Below are 22,034 nucleotides of genomic sequence, written 5' to 3' on the forward strand. Positions count from 1 at the left end.
AAACTTAAGTCAATCTGTCGGTATTGCACTGGAGCAAAGGGAATTGTGGAGGCATGAGAGAGGAGTTGGCCAAAATTGATTGGAAAAGAACACTGACAGAGATGATGGCAGAGAAACAACGTCTCGAAATTCTGAAGGCAATTCAGCATATAGACATCCGAAAGAAGAAGCATTCTAATGGCAAGCAGACATAACCGTGGATAACATGAGAGGTAAAAGCCATCATAAACACCGAAAAGACGGCATATTATTAATGGAAAAGGTGGGAAGTTATGGTATTAGGATGCTATTAAAATCTGACAGAAGGCAACTAAAATGTTATGAAGGTATAGGAAACTACGAAAAGAGCGACCAATAGTATGACAGAGGATACCAGTTTCAGATATGAAAGTTTCTTCAGATATATAAAGTTTAAGAGACACGTGAAAGTGGATATTGGACGATATTGGACTGTTGGAAAAGGATGCTACAGAGATACTAATAGGAGACATGCAAATGGCGGACGAAAGTAAAAAGTCTTTTACATCATTTTACACAAGGAGTGTGCCAGAAGATCCAGGGTGTCAGGGGTTAAGTGTGTGAAGTTGCCATAATTAGCGCGACGTTTCTTGGGAGTCTGAAGGTAGATAAGCGACCTGACGATGTTATGCCCCGCGTTCCGAAAGACTTGGCCGAAGATCTTGTGGAGGCTTTAGTAATAATCGTTCAAGAATCAGCAGATTATTGAAGCGTTGACCGGTAGTGAAAATGAGCAAAGATCATTTCACTCATCAAGAAGAACGAGAGGCAGAAGAAAGGAAATTATGGGCCAATTAGTTTGATCTCAGTGATTGGGAATATGTTGGAATTAATTGTTAAAGATGTGGTTTCGGGGTACATGGAGGAACGTGATGAAATAAGCAGTAGTCAGCATGGGAAAATCACGCCTGACAGATCTGTTGGAATTCTTTGAAGACACTGCGGGCTGGACAGACAAAGGCGTATTAATGGACTTAGTCTACTTCGATTTTCTAAAGGCATTTTAGAAGGTGCCACACATGAGGCTGCTTAACAAGTTAAGAACTTATGCTATTGCAGAAAAGATACAGGCATGGAAAAAACAGAGGCTAATTGGCAAGACAAAATTTTGAAATAAAGGGAGAATTTTCTGATTGGCTGCCGGTAACAACTGGTGTCCTACACGGTCTGCGGTCGGTTCGCTTCTTTTAACGTTAAATATCAATGACGAAACTGCTGGCTTGGTTGCAAAGTTCGCGGAAGATACGATGGCTTCAATGAGTGGATAGGCTTACAGAATAACTTAAAACGAATAATAGAATGGGCAGAGATCTGTCAGATGACGTCGGGAAAGGTAAGGTCATACACTTTGGTAGAAGAAATAAAAGGTTAGTCTGGTTTCTAAATGCAGAGCAAATTCAAACTAGAGAGGTACAAAATTAATTGGGAGTTGTGCAGGATCCCCAAACTGATCATTTGCAGACTTATTTGGTGGTGAGGGAAGCAAATGCGATTTCAGTATTCTGTTCAAGAAAAATTACATTTAAAAGCAAGGGTGTAATTTTGAGACTTAATAAAGTATGGGGAGGCCGCGCTTGCAGTATTGTGAGTCGTTTCCTGCCCTTTAGAACGAATGTGCCAACTCTGGAGAGAGTTTAAAGGACACGAAAATGATTACAAGATTGAACGGCTTTTCATATGAAGAGAGTTTGCTGGCCTTTGGCCTGTATTCACTAGATATCAGAAAAATGAGGGGTGACGTCATTGAAATCTATCTAATGTTAAAAGGCTTCGATAGTGTGGTTAGTTGTGGTGGGAGAGTCTAAGATAGAGGTCCGTCGTATTAGAACGGAGATGGAAAGGAATTTCGTTAGCAAGAGAACGGAACTTCTGGAATTTGTTGCCATAGGTGTCTGAGGAGGACGTTATAATGATCGCCATGCGTGAGCATTTGAAAGAATGTAGTTTTGACTCCAGCAGGCTTAGAAAGTGAGGTCAAAATTACGATCAAAAAGATCTTTTATTGAAGAGGTACTGAGACAATGTCTGGGGAATTTGGAGTATTCATTTAAACTTCAATACATAAGGTTATATCTGTCTAAGGGGGTATGGGTGAGCGTTATTTATAGTCTAACAGTATTGCGTTAATGTAGCGGAAAGTAGGAAATTGGATGTCTGTATGACGATGATGATGTAATAATCAAAGGAGAGTATATCGTGGAGGAGGAATTTTACATGATCGATTTATAAAGCAGCTAAAGAGGTATCAAGCTACTTTATATGTTGTGGAAAAAAAATCCTTCAAGCGGACTTCACACTTAACGTAGGGTTTGGAGTCCTGCATGCTTCAAGGGCTCGGAGATTTTTGTTGCCTTGATTCAAGACCTTGTGCCTTGACTCTTGATGAGGTTACCCATGCAGAAGTTGGCAAAGGTAGAGGCCAGACTAAGAATGGTCAACCGGTCCCGATGGCTCGGGAGTTCAACTTACGGCTGACAACCGTGACTGATTAATGCGGTTAACAGTGATTGGTCAACTGTGCAATGTTACCGAAGCAGCAATTAAGACTTATTCTATATGTGTGCCTTATGTTATGGACAGAGCGAGATGGAGAACCTCACTGCTATGCAGGAAATCAGTCAGTATTAATAAAAAGCGAGGGCATTAGCGGTGCTAGGGGTATGAGATAAATATCATCATAGATAGATGAGCACAATATGAGGATTCTGCACAAATAAATGAGTGATATGATTTATTCTTTGATCTTAGTAAAACATTTTTCGAAAGCAATGCAATAATTCCATTTCAGCAACAATCATAAAATAGCCGAGTAGTACGTCTTACATTTTCATAAAATTAAAATGAAAAGCAGTCGTCCGGTAATGGCTGTAAGAACAGGACAAAACATCTAAAATGTTGCAATCAATCTTCTGGGTTATCGGCTTTTCGTTTCATTTTAATTTCTACTTTGTTTAAGTTAAATATAACAGAACAAAAACATTGCTGAAAGAAAGAATAGAAATGGCGGGTGGAGAAATTCTGCAATTCAGCAATGGATCTTGGGCGATAAACAGTAAAGAGGCTGGTAAACTGAGACCGAAGTGCTACCACCGCCTGCGAAGTTATCCACGAATTTGCAAAGAGAAAATAAGCAATAACATGGAGTCATCTGCAGTCTGAGAGGAAATGTGGAGACCCAGTTTGAAAGGGAGAGACCGTACGAGTTCGTACTAAATGAGAGAACAGTATGAAGCGGCAGGGGGAAACACTCCCGCCTGAACATAAACTCCTTCTTGTTGCGGAGGTTTCATTATAAGACTATTGCTGCAACTTTATTTCAATGACCTTCACCAAGATTTCCTCCTTCATAATGGACTCACAGAAGGATTAACGTTAACCTGTTGCACGAAACAAAGAGCATCACGGAGGGATAAAAAACACATTCTCGTAGGGGAATGTACTTGAACACTTTCACATTGCGAAGAAATACCGAGTCATTATTAAAACCCTTAAACTCTAAAAAAACATAAACAGAAATTGAACGCCACCGCAGTGTGATTTTGGACAACACACGCACGAATGTTGCAGGAAATCAGCAGGCCAGGCAGTATCACTGAAAAGAGTACAGACCTCGTTTGGCGCTGAGACACCTACAGCAGGATTCCTTTCCAGAGATGCAGCAGGGCCTGCTGAGTTCATCCAGCAATTTGTGTGTTGATTTCCAGAATCTGCACATTTCCCTTCTTCGTGATCATGGACGTCTAGCTTGCCGCTGGCTTCGCGAACATCCTGGAATGAAACCATATGGATAAGATAAATCATTGTATCACCCGAAAGATAAAGCGATGTTCTGTTGTGAGGGTGACGTTGAATTTGCATTCTTGATACGTTAAGACAATAAGACAGGGCAATTGACGTGTCAGATTAAGGATTCATTCTCTTCTAATGTATATTTCCCGTTTTCCGCGGATAGTGTGTTTCCTAATTTCTTGAGCCTCGTACAAGGGAGATCGGATTCTTATATCCGGACTCTCAAATGCATACGCGTATGTTCAGTGGATCGGTGATCAGTCGATTAGTATATACATCTACCAACGTAAGAATCAGACTAGTATCACCCTGTTCGTTGGCTTAGAATCCATTATTCATCCAGTGATTTAAATGTAGTTCTGCCAATGTAAATATCACACCAGCAACATCAGACATCTGTCTGTATAAAAGTAAATTCGAGCCTGCCAGGTTATAATGGAGACTATAAAAGGGGTCCGCAATAAAGTGAAATTGGCTGAACAGCAAAATCATTGACTTTCTCCGGTTCTCCATCTCTGAATCCTTTTTATTGTCATTGCTGCTCCGGAGTCCTCTGTTTGCTGCAAAAATATGACTGACTGTTAACACATTGAATAATAGAATTAATCCAAACGACAATTAAGGGGTAATGATACTATTAAGCACCTGGTAAGCTTTCCACACTGGTGAAGTAAAGTAACCTACTCTACCAGTACAGCGCCCTGGAACGCTCATAATCCACGCAGAATGATCTATTACGAAGTTAATTGGAGAACATTTAAACAACTCCTCATACTCACAATCACCACGACCATTGTAACTGTCCTTTTGGTGCAAAATCGTTTCTGCAGTTTTGGCTACAAATTGCAATATATCAATCAAATGTGAAATGCACCCCAGACAGGCACATTCCATGGCTGCGAGCCTGAAGAGAGCTGACGTAGCACAAATATGACTGATGAAGAAAAATCTCGCAAAAACGTAAATATGATTGATCCGCCATTGATAAGGCCCATTAAATCAGCTGATGCCATCGCCACCAGGTAACGGGTGATGCATTTGGAGAGTCCGCATTTCCCACGACACAGGATCACAATAGTCGTCAAATTAACTGCAAGAAAAAAGATAATTTCAAAGGCAAAAAATGCGATTAATTTTACTGGTTTTGTATGCAAAGAATGTTTTAATGACTGAATGGGAAACGATTCTTCTGATTCCAGGGAGGATCTGAGTAACAGCTGAGTCGGCAAATTTCCAGCCGTTGCCACCGGGATTCCGCAGTCCACGGTATATTTAACAGAGGAATGCTGATCGACGCAGCCATCTCGAATAGATCCTGTTTTGTAGCCGGTAAAGTTGACTGGAGCATTGATAGTGGGAATATAATGGGCCCAAATAGATGTTTCTTCTTACGTAGCACATGTGAGTCTAGGAATGCGCATCTTTAAAATAAAGAAGAGAAAAAAAATCCAACAGGGAAAACGGGATAGTCATATTTTCTCTGGTTATTGTTGCAATTGAAAAGATATTTAGAAAATAATATTGAAAATGAGATCTCATTTGTTACATGATGATGTTAAAGAACTATAGTTCCCGTACGGGTGGATGGGAGTACGTAGTTTATATGGTTTCTGCATGGATAGATGGGCTGAACGGTCTGTCGCTGTGCTACATCTTTCTATGACTCCAACTATGGTTCGCGCATAAACCGGACTGCTTGTGAACGTGTCGTGGTGACGGTGAAGTCTTCATCTCGCTGCTATAAAGCTCCAGTTTTTGACATTGATACCAATTCAGACTTTTAAAACAATATATATATTCACGCTTTGGAAGGCCCGGCAAGGTAAATTGCTGGAACTACATCAGTATCAGTGCTAACTCGGTTGCTACAGTTGACAAAGAAACCAGCCATAAGGAACCTCCGGAAGAAGAAAGAAACATACTTATTAGTCAAATCAGAGACAGCCCAGTGAATAAACAATTAACTGAAATTCTTATGTACGTTGTGTCAAAACGCAATGGAAATCGCCCATCGAGGGAATAACAACAACATTTTCTTTTATCTTTCGTTCAACTTTTCAAAAGAGATTGTCAGACATTCCTTATGTATTATACAACATTTAAGATGCTGATATGGAAAATTAATCGGAAAAAAATGTTAAAACCGTATTATCACTCTCAAATGATTTTTTTAACAGTTGGTGCATTCATTCACGACTCTTAAAATACTAAAGGAAATTTAATTGTTTTTAATGAGTTAAATTAACTTAACAGTTGATGAGAACAAGTGATGTTGCTGAGCATGAGGTACTTGATTTGCAAACAGAGACAGTGGGTAGTGAGGCTCCTCGCAATGAGAGACTAATAATAGAGAAATTACAATTAACGGATTGTTACAATGTAACACACAGACAAAATCTAATAGGTGTAGTCAGTACGGAAGATGTAATGTTTGAATGCACGTAGTGTATGGAATAAGATAGATGAACTTTAAGTACAGTTAGAGATTGGCAGTTATGATGTTGTGAGCATCGTTAAATCGTGACTCCAAGAAGTTTACACCTGGGAGCTTAACATCCAGAATACACATTTCAATGAAAGGACTGACGAAGGTGGTGGCGTGTCGCTAAGAATAAAATATGAAATCACATCATTAAAAAGAGGTGACGTAATGTCGGAAGGTGCTGAATTGTTGAGGGGAGAGCTCAGGAAGGACAGGGATAAAAAGACCCTGATCCGATTTTCAGACCTACAAAAAGCAGGAAGGATGAGGGCTAAAAATTACACCAGGAGATAGAAAATACACGTCTAAATGGGAATGTTACAACGCTAATGGGAGTCTTCAATATGGAAGTAGATTAGTGAAATGAGATTGGTGTTGGATCCCAAGAGACAGAATACCTGAAAGATGGCTTTTCAGAGCAACTCATGTTTGTAGACGCCCAGCTATTCAGAATTGTGTGTTGCGTAATGAACGAAAATTGATTAGAGAGATTAAGGTAAAAGAACCCTTCGGCGAAAGTGATCATAATATGCTAGTATTCACTCTGTTTGAGGTTAAGCAAAAGTTAGGTTTGCCAGTATTACACTGCAGTAAATTGAATTACAAAGGCATGAGAAGGGAGTTGGCCAGGAGATGGAAGAAATGAAGGCAGAGAAGGAATGGCTGGAAACTCTGGAAGCAATTCTGAAGACACAAGATAAATACACCCCGAAAATGGAAGACATATTCTCATAGCAAGCTGGTCCAATCGCGGATAACAAGTCAATGCCAGTATAAACCGCAGAAAGGGCATATATTAGAGTAAATATTCTTGGGACGTTAGCGGATTGGGAAGGTTAATTCCTAGGATGTCAGGACTGTCTTATGCAGAGAGGTTAGAGAGACTGGGCTTGTACACGCTGGAATTAAGGAGATTAAGAGGGGATCTGATTGCAACAAATACGATTGTTAAGGGATTGGACAAGATAGAGGCAGGAAATATGTTCCAGATGCTAGGAGAGGGCATGGTTTGACAATAAGGGGTAGGTCATTTAGGACAGAGTTAAGGAAAAACTTCTTCTCCCAGAGAGTTGTGGGGGTCTGGAATGCACTGCCTCGGAAGGCAGTGGAGGCCAATACTCTGGATGCTTTCAAGAAGGAGCTAGATAGGTATCTTATGGATATGGGAATCAAGGGATATGGGGACAAGGCAGGGACCGGGTATTGATAGTAGATGATCAGCCATGATCTCAAAATGGCGGTGCAGGCTCGAAGGGCCGAATGGTCTACTTCTGCACCTATTGTCGATTGTTTATTGTCTATTGTAGTAAAACCGTCGTACGACGAATAAAAAGTCATTAAGACGGAAAAGATTTAATCCGTACGCAAGCCAGTATGATTAAAGAGGATACCATATGTTCCTTCAGATATATAAAGTTTCAATGAGAAGCGAGATCGTATATCAGACTACTGGAAAAGGATGCTAGGGAAGTAGTGCTGGGAGACAACGAAATGTCGGACGAACTGTAGCAGTAGTTTGAAAGTCTTCACTGTGGAAGACACTAGAAACGTGCGGGAAGATCCAAAGTGCCAAGGATCAGAAATATATGAAGTTGTAATTAATCGGGAGAATATTCTTGGGATACATAAAGGTCTGAAGGTAGATACGTCACTTTGACCAGAAGGTGTATAGACCAGGGTTCTGAAAGAGGGGACTGTAGCGATTGTGTATGCATTCGCGATGATTTTTCAAGAATCACGAGATGTAGAAATGGCTTTGGTAGAACAGGAAATGGATAATTTCATTTCACTTTCCAAGAAGGGAGAGCGGCTGATGAATGGAATTCACAGGGCAGAAAGTCTGACGTCAGCTGTTGGGAAGATGTTGGAGTCGATTGTTAAGAATGTGTGTTTGGGATATTTGTGGTCCAATGATGAATTAGGTTATCGTCAACATGGATTCCGCAAGGGAAAATCATGACTGAGAAATCAGCTGGAATGCTTTGAAGACATAACAAGCCGGATACACAAAGGAGAATTAGAGAGTGTTCTGTACTTGGGTTTTTGAAAGGCATTCTAGAAAGTGCTGCACATGATGCTGCTTAACAAGTTAAGAGCCCATACCTTTATCAGAAGGGCACTACTATGGGTAAAGCCGTGACAGAAGGCAAAGAGTAAGAATAAAGTGAGCCTTTTCTACTTGGCTAACTCGTGTTCCACATGGATCTTTTTCATTATATTTCAGACGGATTTGATGGCCCTTTCGCAAAGTTTGCAGACGATAGAAAAGTAGGTGAAGGGCAGGTAGTTTCGAAAAAGTAGAGAAGCTACAGAAGGACTTAGATAGCCGGAGAGAATGGGCAAAGAAGTGGCAGATAGAATACACTGTCAGGAGGAGTGTGGTTATGAACCTTGCTAGATAAATAATAAGACCATGAGAAATAACAGCAGAATTAGGCATCTGGCCCATCGAGACTGCTCCGCTATTCAATCATGGGAGTCCTTGCGTGGACACACCCCATTCCCCCAACTGTTAAACTGCAGACAGAGTCGTTGAGGAAGCAAATGCAATCGTAGAATTTCTGTTGAAGATCAACAAACTCTTGATGCTCCTATTACTGAAAGCTAAAGTTAGAAAGCTATTTTTTCAATGCCATCTGGTAAAGCTCCTGTACTGGATGGTTATTCTATAGGATTTTATAAAATTTTGAAAACTTGCTCTTTTTGTATATGTTGGAAATGCTTAAAGATTCTTTTTTGATAGGAGTGATACCTCCCACATTTTATGAAGCTTCTATTTCTTTATTTGTTAAGAAATATAAAGACTCCACTGACTGTGCTTCATATAGACCTATTTCATTATTAAATGCAGATGCTAAAATTCTTTCAAAAATAATGGCTAAAAGGCTGGGGAATTTTCTACCTACAATTAATGTTTTAGCGAAATTCGGCTTTGTTATTAATTTTAACCACTGGATTAGAATGATATATAAAAGCCCTATTGCTACTGTTATTACTAATAATTACAGATCTCCTTTTTGTGTCTTTCACGGGATACGAGATAAGGATGTCTGTTAAGCCCTTTGCTATTTAAATTGGTACTGGAACCTTTGGCTATTGCACTTCTTGAAGCTGAAGATATTGTTACGTACCCGTGGTTATCTTGTGCCGGTCACATGACAATGATGTAAAGGTTTTGTGATGGTGGAGTGACGTAATTTTCCCGCCAGTTAGAGGTCATGTGATAGGTTTTTTTTCAACAGGGTATAAAAGAAGAACCCCTCCCTGTGACGCGGGACAGTTCGTGGTTGAATTCGTTCAGTGACTCTGTTCTGCTGCATATTCGATGGTATGACACAGTTCTGATTTAAAGTGGAGTTTTACTTTCTGTCATAAGTCTCAAAGATTATTGCCGGCAGATTTTTTTACAATACTGCCAGTGAAAGTCCAGTCGGAGAGTGAAGATTTATCGAAGCTCGGGAAGGTGGAGGATCGAGGAAAGTTGACGACGGTAGTAAAACAGGTTCGACCTTTATTTAATCTTCGTACGAGGAGTTAGTAACTTGTGTCCGAGATAGTTTCTGCATTGTGAAAACAGACGGAGCTGGACGCAGAGTTTAGCCAAGGAAAGGTCAGTGCTTTTAAGCCGTTTTATTTTCTTCATCGTAAATCCTTCGGAGAAAGTATACTTCGGCTGGGATCAGCAGTGACGTCGCGAAAGAGGATTTAATTACTTCAAGGAAAGTCTCTTCTAACTGATTGTAAATCATTTTGGACATTTTGCAATACTACTTTCAAGAACTGTGTTCTCATTTCTCACTTTAAGAACTGTTCGAGCTGCCGTATCACAGCTGACTTCCGGTTATGTTAGTCGATTGTTTACTTTTGGGTTTTTTTTCTTTTAGCACCGTTTACTAAATGTCTTATTTGTTATAAAAAACCCGTCTCCATTCTATATTCAATGTTGATCATAGCAATACTCATGGAATTCTCATAAAGATCTCCCTTTATGCTGACGATCTCTAGTTTACATTTTGAATCCTGAAGATTCAATTCCTAGTTTCTTGAAACTATTAAAAGATTTTGGAAAGTTCTCGGGATATAATTTAAACTTTCATAAAAGTGTATTAAACGATTCTGCTTCTATATATGATGACTTTCCTTTTAGAGTTACGGACTCATTTAAATATTTAGCTATTATTATTACTAAAAACCATAAAGACCTTTATAAAGCTAATTTGGTTCCTTTAGTGGATTTTATGAAGCAATTATTTCGTAGATGGAATACATTTAAGATTTCGTTAGCAGGCCGAATTCATGCCCTTAAAACGACGATTTTACCGAAATTTTTATACGTATATCAAAATATCCCTATTTTATTAACTAAGAGTATTTCCAATAAGGTTGACTCTATTATTTCATCTTTTGTTTGGAATAATAAAACACAAAGAATTGGTAAATATAATTTACAAAATTTTTTTAAAAAGAGGGAGGTCTTGTTTTTCCTTATTTAAGAATGTATTATAGTGCTGTTAATATACGTTATATGTGTTTTTGGTTTTATTGGGCTGATAGAAATGAACGACCACCTGGGGCTGATTTAGAATTGAATGCTGTGAAACAATTTCACTTAACCTCATTATTAGGAGCTTCTGTACCTGTACAACTGGCCAAAATGACTAATTTACATTTATATCCTGCGATTAAGCAGTCATTACGAATTTGGTTCCAGTTTCGTAATTTTTTGAATCTCAAGAAATTTAAACTTTTTAGTTTAATGTATCGAAATTATTTATTTAAACCATTAAGTGATTCTACCTTTCTTCTGTGGAGGAATAAAGGAGTTTATTCCTTCACGCATCTGTTCCGAGATGCGCGATTGATGTCTTTTGAGAAATTATTAAATAAATACTGTCTCTCGTATTGAGATTTCCTGCAATATCTTCAGGTCAGACACTTGTTATAGAAATACTTAAGTAATCTTCCATATATACAGGATTCTGACCTGTTCGATATCATTTCAAAAATGGATCCTTTAGTTGATTTTATTGGGGAAATTTATAGTTTATTGTTACAAAAGCACAACTACCCTTCACTTTAGATTAAGCAAAATTGGGAGAGACTTAACATCACCCTGATAACAGAAGACTGGTTGTGGATTTTGAAGTTGGTTAACTCTTCTTCGATTTGTTCCAGTCACTCTTTAATTCAATTTGCAATTGCACATCGTTACTATTTGACGAAGGAGAGACTGTTTGAAGTGTTTCCTAATGTTGATAGTTAGTGTGACGGATGTAAATCCGAGACAGCCACATTGACACATATGCTTTAGTCATGTTCTGTACTGAAATTTAAGTTTAATGTTAATTTTAAGTTTTAAAAACTAATTTACAACCCAATAAATTGACATTTTGTAGGGTATAATCTCTCAATATATTCATGGTATTTCTCCATCAGACCAACATGTAATTGCATTTGTTACATGATTGGCCAGAAAGGCTATTTTTTTGAAATAGAAAGATGTTTCTGCTCCTACTTTGATACAATGGTTTTCTCAGGTGATGTTATGTCTTAGAAAATCAGCGAAAATCAGAAGTCGAACTTTTGATCCTCGATTTGATTTTGAGAATAGGTGGGGTTCATTCGCACGCTACTATCATCTGATTTCAGTTAATTAATATGGTTTCCTTCCGATTTTTCTTTAAACGGAATTGGTTGGAGGATTGATGTGTTTTTTTAATGGAAGCTTGTATGATGTATAGCTCCGGGGTTGTGCTCCCAATGTTTTTTTTAATTTTTTTTTTTTGTTCAGTTGGTAGTGTCCTTTTTTACCCTTCTTCTTTCAAAAAATATTCTTAACACTTTATTTTTTCTTCTTATTATTGACACAGTGCTTAAAATATTCTCAACATTATTTTTCTTCTTATTATTGATATATTGCTTAGCTGTGTTAAACAGTTATTTGCTAATTTAATTCTTTATTGTACATAATAACACACTGACTTAATGTATCCTTTTTTGTTAATCTTCAATAATAATTACTTAGTCATAGAGTGGAATTTGTCGAATTCGTTGCAACAGGCCAAATACTTAGGCATATGAAAGGACGAGGTTGATAGATTCTTGATTAGTCAAGGCATGACGTGCCACTGTTATGGTCCGGTCCATGACGCCCGCGTTCCAGTTGAAGAATATAACTTGCCAACACAAAGAAATGATAGAATTACTCAAAGTGCTGGCAATTTGTAATTATTGCGTGAGCCGCAATGCGACAGAAACGCACAGCTTGAATTTGATTCGCAGAAGGAGCTACTATTCAACAATGAGGAAAGAAAAGTATATGAATATGCTTGCGACTGCGTGGAAAGGAATCTGTCTTCAATGATTTTAACTGATGCACCAGGAGCAACGGGCAAGACATTTATCACCCACTTGACCCTCGCGAAGGTTAGGGGAGATGGAGGTGTTGCTATTGCTGTAGCATCATCAGATATTGCAGCAACATTGATACTTGGTGGTAGGACAGCCCATTCAAGATTCAAAATACCCCTCAAAGTCAATGCAGCTACCCTTTGTAACATCGTTAAAAACACCAATTCTGCAATTTTACTCCAAAATCCGAAGCTTATTGTCTTGGATGAATGCCCCATGATTAGGAGGGACAGCTTTGAAGTCATTCACCGGACTCTTTGTGATGTATGCAGCAAAAATGAGGCCTTTCGGGGGTATTTTAACCATTTGTGTGGTGATATCCGTCAGTTTCTCGCAGTTGTCAAAACGCGGAAATGATGTTGATGTGGAGAATTCATGCATAAAAAAATCTTACTTATGAAGAATCGTCATCAGGTTTTAGTTGAAGGGAAACATGCGATTGAGCGAGGGAGAAGGACGATATTCTGAACTCTTATTGGATGTTGGAGAAGACAAGATTGAGAAAAATGAAAACGATGAAACCGAATTACCTGAAGATATGATTCTGCAGCAAAAACTATGGAAGAATGCATTGATTTCATCTGCCAGACATTCGAAAATCCTGCAGAACTGTTCTTGAGGGACTATAACTTGGTTCATCTCAATGAAATGATGCGAAAAATAAATTCACATGCATTAGACGGTTCCCTGGAATCATGAATGAATACTATTCCTTCAATGCCGTAAGTGAAGGAGAAGAATTCCTTGATTCGGTCGAACTCTCTGAATTGCCACCACATAAAGTGGAATTGAAGAGGTGATCTTCCATCATTTCAACGAGGAACTTGGACCCACCAAGGCTTTGCAATGGAAAGTGAATGATGGTGGGAGAAATGCAGGACGATCTCCTCGTAACAAATATAAACATTGGTGCGTTCAAAAATGACGTTGTCACGATCCCAAGAATTACTCTCAATTTATCAGAAGGGGAATGTCTCCTTCTTCAGCAGTGCCAGTTCCCGATATAGTCATGCTTTGCTAGGGAAAACCATGGAGAATGTGTTGATTTACCTAGAGAAACCGTTATTACTACGTGGACAGCTGGATGTGACTTTAAGCAGGGGAAAAATAAACGAGAACGTTATTGTTAAAGGGTGGCAGATCAACCGGAAAAATTGCCTTCAAAAGTGTCCTTTGTTAAAGGAGGAGGAGCTGCATTTGTCTTACTACGCCTCTTTCTTCTTTAATAGACTGAGTTTTTCTTCTTCAATTTCTAAAGCACTATCATATCAGAATGCACTGTCTATCTCTCAAAGGGTGACCAACCAGGACACCCAGTTGCCTAGTAGTCCTGAAAATTCTAGAATCGCCTCCGTACTAATTATAGTGATTATAATCTATTCGCGGATTAAGCGATTAGTGACTAGTTAAAATGCATATTGTTTTGATTGTGATATAAAAAACATGTGCTTAAAATGTGGGAAATATACGTAAATGTTCCAAAGTTGAAAGGACTCCTCCAAAACTGGATCAAGATTTTGGTCATATGGTCTGCCATTGGCGCCACTAACTCGGCAGAACGCATCGGTTAGATTAATCGTTTAAGACAATAGACAATAGGTGCAGGAGGAGGCCATTCGGCCCTTCGAGTCTGCACCACCATTCAATGTGATCATGGCTGATCATCCACAATCAGTACCCCCGTTCCTGCCTTCTGCCCATATCCCTTGACTCCGCTATCTATAAGAGCTCTATCTAACTCTTGAAAGCATCCAGAGAATTGGCCTCCACTGTTTTCTGAGGCAGAGCGTTCCATAGATCCACGACTCTCTGGGTAAAAAAGTTTTTCCTCAATTCTGTTCTAAATGGCCTACCCCTTATTCTTAAACTGTGGCCTTTGGCTCTGGACTCCCCCAACATCGGGAACTTGTTTCCTGCCTCTAGCGTGTCCAATCCCTTAATAATCTTGTATGTTTCAATCAGATCCCCTCTCATCCTAAATTCCAGTGTATACAAACCCAGTCGCTCCAATCTTTCAACATAAGAGAGTCCCACCATCCCGGGAATCAACCTCGTGATCCTACGCTGCACTCCCTCAATAGCAAGAATGTCCGTCCTCAAATTTGGAGACCAAAACTGAACACAGTACTTCAGGTGTGGTCTCACCTGGGCCCTGTACAACTGCAGAAGGATCTCTTTGCTCCTGTACTCAATTCCCCTTGTTATGAAGGCCAATATTTCATTAGCTTTCTTCACTGCTTTAATCATAGCATCGAAGGAAAAATATAACAATTGCTTATTGTCGCACTCGCGAATACATCTTTGACCCTAACCGCTTCCACAAAGACTGCAAGCAGGACAGCTTGCATTTCTTACAAGGGACCCAACATTGCGGTATAAACCAATACGTTTTAAATACAATCCTGCAGATATAAAACTCACATCAGCAACTCTTTATTACTTGGGACACTTGAGCAAATTATGTTAGCTGCGCTTCTTGGATAAACGGGCTTCTAACTTTCATGCACCTCGCTCACAGTTTAATGGTATACTTGTTAGACCTTCTGATGATTGCGATAATTTATGTCACCTCATAAGAAAGCATAAAACTCCACTCAATGTGATCAGATGTTTCACGACTTTCTTCATCTCCTCCGTGAATTTCTCTGGGAGATCTTTCAAAAATCGCTCGATTCTGGAATGGTTCCAGTAGAATAGAAAAATGAAAATATTTCTCCATCTTAAAAAAGACAGAAAGAGGCGGGAGAATGGAAATTATGGGACACCTAGTCTGGCCTCAGTAGTTGGGAAGATATTGAAATCGATTGTTAACGGTGTAGTTTCAGGATACCTGAAGGAAAAATAATGCCTGAGACATCTGTTGGAACTTTTCGGAGAAACAACAGGCCGGATAGACAAAGATGTTGTGTACCTCGATTTTCAGAAGTCCTCTGGCAAGGTGTCACACACGACTCTGCTTGTAAGCTAAGAGTGATGGCATTCTTGGAAAGATGCCAGCATAGATAAAGCAGAGAAGAGAGGGAATAAAGGGAGCCTACTATGTTTGGCTGCCGTTGCCTAAGGGTGTTCCACATGTGTCAGTGTTATGCTGGCTTCTTTTTACGTTACATGTCAATGACTTGGGTGACAGAATTGATGGCTTTGTTTCAAAGTTTGCGGTCATCAAAAAATTACTGGATGCAGTAGAGTGTTGGTTAGTGTATAGTCATGCACTTTGTTGTAAGAAATAAAAGAATGTACTATTTACTAAATTGGAGAAAAAATCAAAAAGGGGATACGTAAAAGGACTTGAAAGTCCTTGTACAGGTTTTTCAAACTGATAATTTGCAGGTTGTGGGGGTGTTCAGGAAGGCATATGGGATGTTAGCATTCACTTCAAGAGAATCAGAACATAATCATAAGGACGTCTCGTTGAGGCTTCATAAAGCACTGGTTAGGACTCGCTTGGAGGATTGTGAGCTGGTTTGAGCACCTTGTCTTATAAAGGATATACTGACATTGCAGAGGGGCTAAAGGAAGTTCACGAAAATGATTCCAGGTTTGAATGGCTTGTCGTATGAAGAGCATTTGACGGTTCTGTGCTTGGATTGAGTGGAATTCCGAAGAATGAGGGGCGACCACATTGAAAACTTGGTAGGGTTGAAATAACTCGAAAGAGTGGATCTGGAGAGAAAGTTACCTACGTTGGGAGGGTCTAGCATAGAAGTGCTTCCTTGTAGAGGAATAGGAATTTCCTTAGGAAGACATCGAAATTTGTGGAATTTGTTGTCACAGGCGGCTGTGGAGGCCAGGTCCTTATGTATATTTAAGGCAGCGGTTGATAGATTCTTCATTGATCAGGGCATGAAGAGATATAGCAAGAAGGCAGGAGATTGTAGGTGACAGGCTAAATGGATCAGCCATGACGAAATGGCGTTGGAAACTAGATGGACCAAATGGCCTAATTCAGCTAATGTATCACGTTCTAAAGAGCTTTAGCCTTATAAAAGTGAAAAGTCCCGTTCTCTTCCTCCTCTGACCATGAACACAGGTGCAGTTGGATCGAACACAATCAGTTCGGATTTGCAAATGTATTTCCACCGCGATCTTCATCAGTACAAGTACATCACACAGCTGTATAGTTAGTCCTCATGCTATATTCGCGTTAAATGTGTGACCGTGCGTCAGGGCGCAGCACCAATGCCCTATTCAAGTTTGCTGACAACACCACTGTCGGTTACTGAATGGAAGAAATTTTGTTACTGGCTAGATACTAAGGGGTTAATGAGTTTTTTTTTCACAGCAGCCTTAAACGGCTCCTGCAGGACTGCTGTAAAAGACTAACTAGCTTGAGAAGGAGTAATCAAAGCATAATCATGCGATGTTCTGTTTTTTTATAAATAGCTGAATAGTGTAATTGTCCTGTCTTCAAGGTTGTAGGCAGAAGTAGCTTCGAATAGATAAAGAAAACAGTAACCTGATTATGTATATTTTTTTTACTGTGCTAAGACATGATTATTGAGCAAAGGAATTATCTGTTTGCATGTTGCATTTCACAAACATGCTTGGAAGCTTTTGATAACATACACTATGTCTATACAATGAGAAAAGCCAGTGTACTCGGGGAGAGTCTCGAGAACTTTGCTTTAAGAGATTGAGCTCTCTATGATATGTATCATTTCATAATAAAGACTTAAAATGCGATCTCACTTCGTGTTCGGGTAATACCTTTTCCGCAACAATCTGGCGACAAGGATGGGTTCCTCATAGTGCTCCACCGTCCTTCAAGTTAGAAGGCAATTAGTGAAACCAGCAACTGAGCAGGATTCAAAAGAAAAAAGAACCAGAGCGGAAAGAGGGGACTTAGGAAAGGCACTGGCGTCCCAGCTGAAAGGGGGGCGGACAGTAAAGGTCCTAGCGGAAAGGGGGAACTGAAAAGTAAGAAAGGCTAGCTACCGAACTGAAGATGAAGGAACGAAGGGACCACTGACGAAACTCTAACACCGGTGAGCGCTGTAAATAGATTACAAGAAAACGCAATTTTTCACTTCTATAAGGCAAAAGCTCTTTAGAACGTGATATATTGCCAGTAACTGTGCTCTTTTGCAGATAATGGGAAATTCTAGCAGTCGAGCGGCATCTGCTGCTCCTGAAAACCCATCCCGATGAGCAAGATCGAAAGGGGCCTTGAAAGTAAGTCAGAACACGGAGAAGCGAATGAGAACTGTGAAGAAGGTTCGACAGAATGTAGGAGACCCTTTCGGGTCCCCGGTATCACCTGCCGATACAGTGATCCGGGAAACCGAGGCCGACCGATATGCAGTAACTTTTAGCAGTGATCTCTGCGACTGGTCACAGGGAGTCTGGCCGTGCGGGGGAGCTTTTAAAACTCCAATAATACAAAACTGTTGGGACGAGGTGGCGAACGGAAATGGAAACCCAAATTGGGATTTTGAGTGCATGATGGGGTGCGTTGAAAAATGGAAGGTGGTAGCAAAAAGACACCAACCTTCAAACCAAAAAAGGAAGGAGAAGTCTTTCGAAACACCGGGTTCTCCTAAAATTCAGTGCCCTGTGACAACTACTGTTCCACCACCCTATCCCACTACGCCCGCTCCCGTGCCGCTATATCCCCAGATACCCCAAATGGTGTCTCAGGCAAGGAAGGATTATGGTCCCAATATAGGAGCGGACCGAATGATAGACGAGATAATAGAAACGGTCACTGCCCAGCGTCAGCAGAATAATCGTGTACAAGGACAAGCAGCGCCGCCCGCCTCGGTGGAGGAACAACCTCCCGAAGCACAAGAGGGGACAGGGGGGAGGTCAGGTAGAAGAACGAATACGAAAAGCTATGCGAACTAGAATCCAAACCCGACATCACCCACTCTCTTCTGCCCTTTCTGATTCGTCCTTTCACCCAGTTCAGCAAGCTCCAAAAATAATGATCGGGGAGACAGCAATATTAAAGCCATGGACCCCTGCAGAGGCGCGGGCCATGGTAGCGGAGGCACTTCACCTAGTAAAAAGACCCGCTGCATTTCTTAATTGGCTGGAACAAATGTGTGAGATTTATAAACCTCTCCCGGGTGTTTTGCGAACCCTCCTGAAGTGTGCCTATGGTAGTTCCTGGGCCGCGTTCAAGGATACAGTGCAGGTCCCACTTGGGAAAAATGGAGATTGGCGACCTAATAATGATCAGGAGGGCAATGAATCTCTCGCACACTGGTTGCAACATAGAGGCAAAGAAGCCATTATGAGGGCAGTGCAGTGGCATGGGGATCTAGGAGAAATTACTAGATGTCTGCAGAGAAAGGATGAGGGAGCTCCAGATTTTGAGCTGCTTGTCTTATAAAAGATATACTGACATTGCGGATGGCCTAAAGGAAGTTCACGAAAATGATTCCAAAATTGAATGGCTTGTCATATGAAGAGCATTTGACAGTTCTGTGCTTGGATAGAGTGGAATTCCGAAGAATGAGCGGCGACCACATTGAAAACTACGTAAGGCTGAAATGACTCGAAAGAGTGGATCTGGAGAGAATGTTACCTACGTTAGGAGGGTCTAGCATAGAAGTGCATCATTGTAGAGGAATGGGAATTTTGTTAGCTAGACACCGAAATTTGTGGAATTTGTTGTCACAGGCGGCTGTGGAGGCCAGGTCCTTACGTATATTTAAGGCAGCGGTTGATAGAATCTTCATTGATCAGGGCATGAAGAGATATAGCGAGAAGGCAGGAGTTTGTAGGTGAGAGGCTAAATGGACTAGCCATGACGAAATGGCGTTGGAAACTAGATGGTTCAAATGGCCCAATTCTGCTAGTACATCACGTTCTAAAGAGCTTTTGCCTTATAAAAGTGAAAAATCCCGGTCTCTTCCTCCTCTTACCATGAACACAGATGCAGTTGGATCGAATCCAATCAGTTCGGATTTGCAACGGTATCTCCACCGCGATCTTCATCAGTTCAAGTGCATCACACGGCTGTATAGTTAATCGTAATGCTATATTCCCGTTACAAGTGTGAATGTGCGTCAAGGCGCAACGCCAATGCCCTATTAAATTTTGCTGCCAACACCATCAGAGATGGAGAGGATCAGCAACTGTACATTTCTTGCTGTTACTGTTTCTCAGTGCCTGTCCTGGGCCCAGCACGTAAGTGCAATTACGAAGAAAGCACCGTGACGTCTCTTCTTCCCGAAGAGTTTCCGGATATTCTAGAGATTTATAGTGGAGAGTATATTGACTGACTGTATCACAACGCGGAAAGAAAACGCCAATGCCCTTCAAAAAGTATTCGATACGACTCAGTCTATCATGGCCTCTTATCACTAATGGGCGGTATCTATCACCTGCGAACGCCCCTCACCTTCTTTTCTCTGCTGCCATCCGGAGCTAGGTACAGGAAGTACATGACTCACACTACCAGTTTCAGGTACAGTACATTTTTTATCCCTCAACATCAGGCTACGGTGCTATGGAGCTTTGAGGATGAGTCCGTAGATTAACGAATCTCTACGGAATTGAGGTACCTGACGGTATCTATGGTGGTATTGATCCCGAAGATCATACAGTAATGACAGTTCTTGAACCGGCCAGGGTGATACCGAAGGATGCTGCACAGTCTGTCTCATGGGAGAAGCGAAAAGCGAGCGAAAACTAATCACCAGAGGAATCATTCCTTGTTGGGCTGTGAGGCAGATTCCGCCAGCAGAATTTAGACGGTTACTTGTAACAGGAATGCCATGGATATAGTGCACTAAAAGGCCATTGGTCTGTTATGTGACAAGTTGCTTCATGTAGCTCGCCATGAAAATGCTGGTGGTGACTGAGGCATCCATTCAGAATACATTTATACTGGCCATTCGGGTTGAGCTAAAAGTGAGGACTGCAGTGGAAATATTGGAAGTTATGACAAGAGGGTAAGTTTTTTCTATGCAAAATGAATTTAAACAGAATCTAGCTCCCAACATCTAGTTTTTAACAGCTACACAGAAATGAAAGTATTTTGATTGCGGGGGGTCAGATCGAGCCCGTGGTAATGACTACCATCCGAGAGCAATTGGAAGAATGTACAGATGCAGTTTCTATTGCATAAGTCTAAGGAGTGTCGGTCCAAATGACAAATTAAATATTTTTTTATTATTGAGGAGACACTGAAAGCAGTAGTTAGGGAATAAAAGGAACAACTTAAACATCAAATCATATGAGCCTAAGGGACATAAAGTGGCGAGAGGATTGGTGAGTGATAATTACAGTCTAACAGTGTTGCGTTTATGTAGCATAAAGTAGGTAATTAGACGTCTGTATGGCGATAGTGATGCGATAATCAAAAGGAAGCTTACCCTGGAGAAGGAATTTTGAATCGTATATTTCAAAAAAGTATTTTAAGAGAGAACGAGGTGCCAAACTATTGTACATCTAGCGTTATGGCAAAATCCTTTAACCTTTTCGGAGGGGTTGGAGGCTTGCGTGCCTCAATGATCCGCAGTGTTTTGTTGGCTTGATTCAGAACATTGTGCTTTGACACTTGATAAGGTCATCCATACGGTCAAAGGTAGAGGCCAGATTAAGCATAGTCCACCGGTCCCGAGTTCAGCTTACAGGTAACAACCGTGATTGATTAATATGTTTAACAGTGACTGGTTAACCGTGACGATATTATGGAAGCAGCAATTAAGAATTCTTCTAAATATGTGTACTACGTTATGGACAGAGCGAGATGGAGGACCTCATTGCTACGCCAGCGGTGTAACTCAGTAAGTCAGTCGGTATTTGGAAAAATGGAGTATTAGCGATGCTAAAGGGTATTAGATAAACGCCATCAGAGACAGATGAGCTCAATATGAGGATTGTCCACACAATAAATGAATGATATAGTTTATTCTTTGATCTCAGTAAAACAGTTTGGGAAGGCAATGAAATGATTGGATATGAATTTAAAAGACATACAATTCACAATCAAGCAATTAGCAAAAAACAGCCAAGTAATAAGTCTTCAAAAGAAAAGAAGTCGTCCGGTATATTCGCCAAGATTTCCTACCTCATAACGGACTCACAAAACTAATAAGATTAACGTGTTTCAAGAAGCAAACAGCATCACGCATTGATAATTAAACCAAAAAAACTGTTTTCACTGCCAAGATATCTTTAATCAAGGCAATAAACTGCAGACATTCTGTCAGAGAAAGTACTTGAACACATTGACACTGTGAAGGGACCCTGATTCATTATGAACATTCTTAAGCTCTCGAAAACATGTGCATAAACTGGACGGTTGCGTGATTTTTGACAACACACACACGCTATGCTGAAGGAACTTAGTAGGACAAGCAGTATCATTGAAAAGAGTGCA

The sequence above is a fragment of the Hypanus sabinus genome, chromosome 24, assembly GCF_030144855.1.
Source record: "Hypanus sabinus isolate sHypSab1 chromosome 24, sHypSab1.hap1, whole genome shotgun sequence".
Classification (NCBI taxonomy): Eukaryota; Metazoa; Chordata; class Chondrichthyes; order Myliobatiformes; family Dasyatidae; genus Hypanus; species Hypanus sabinus.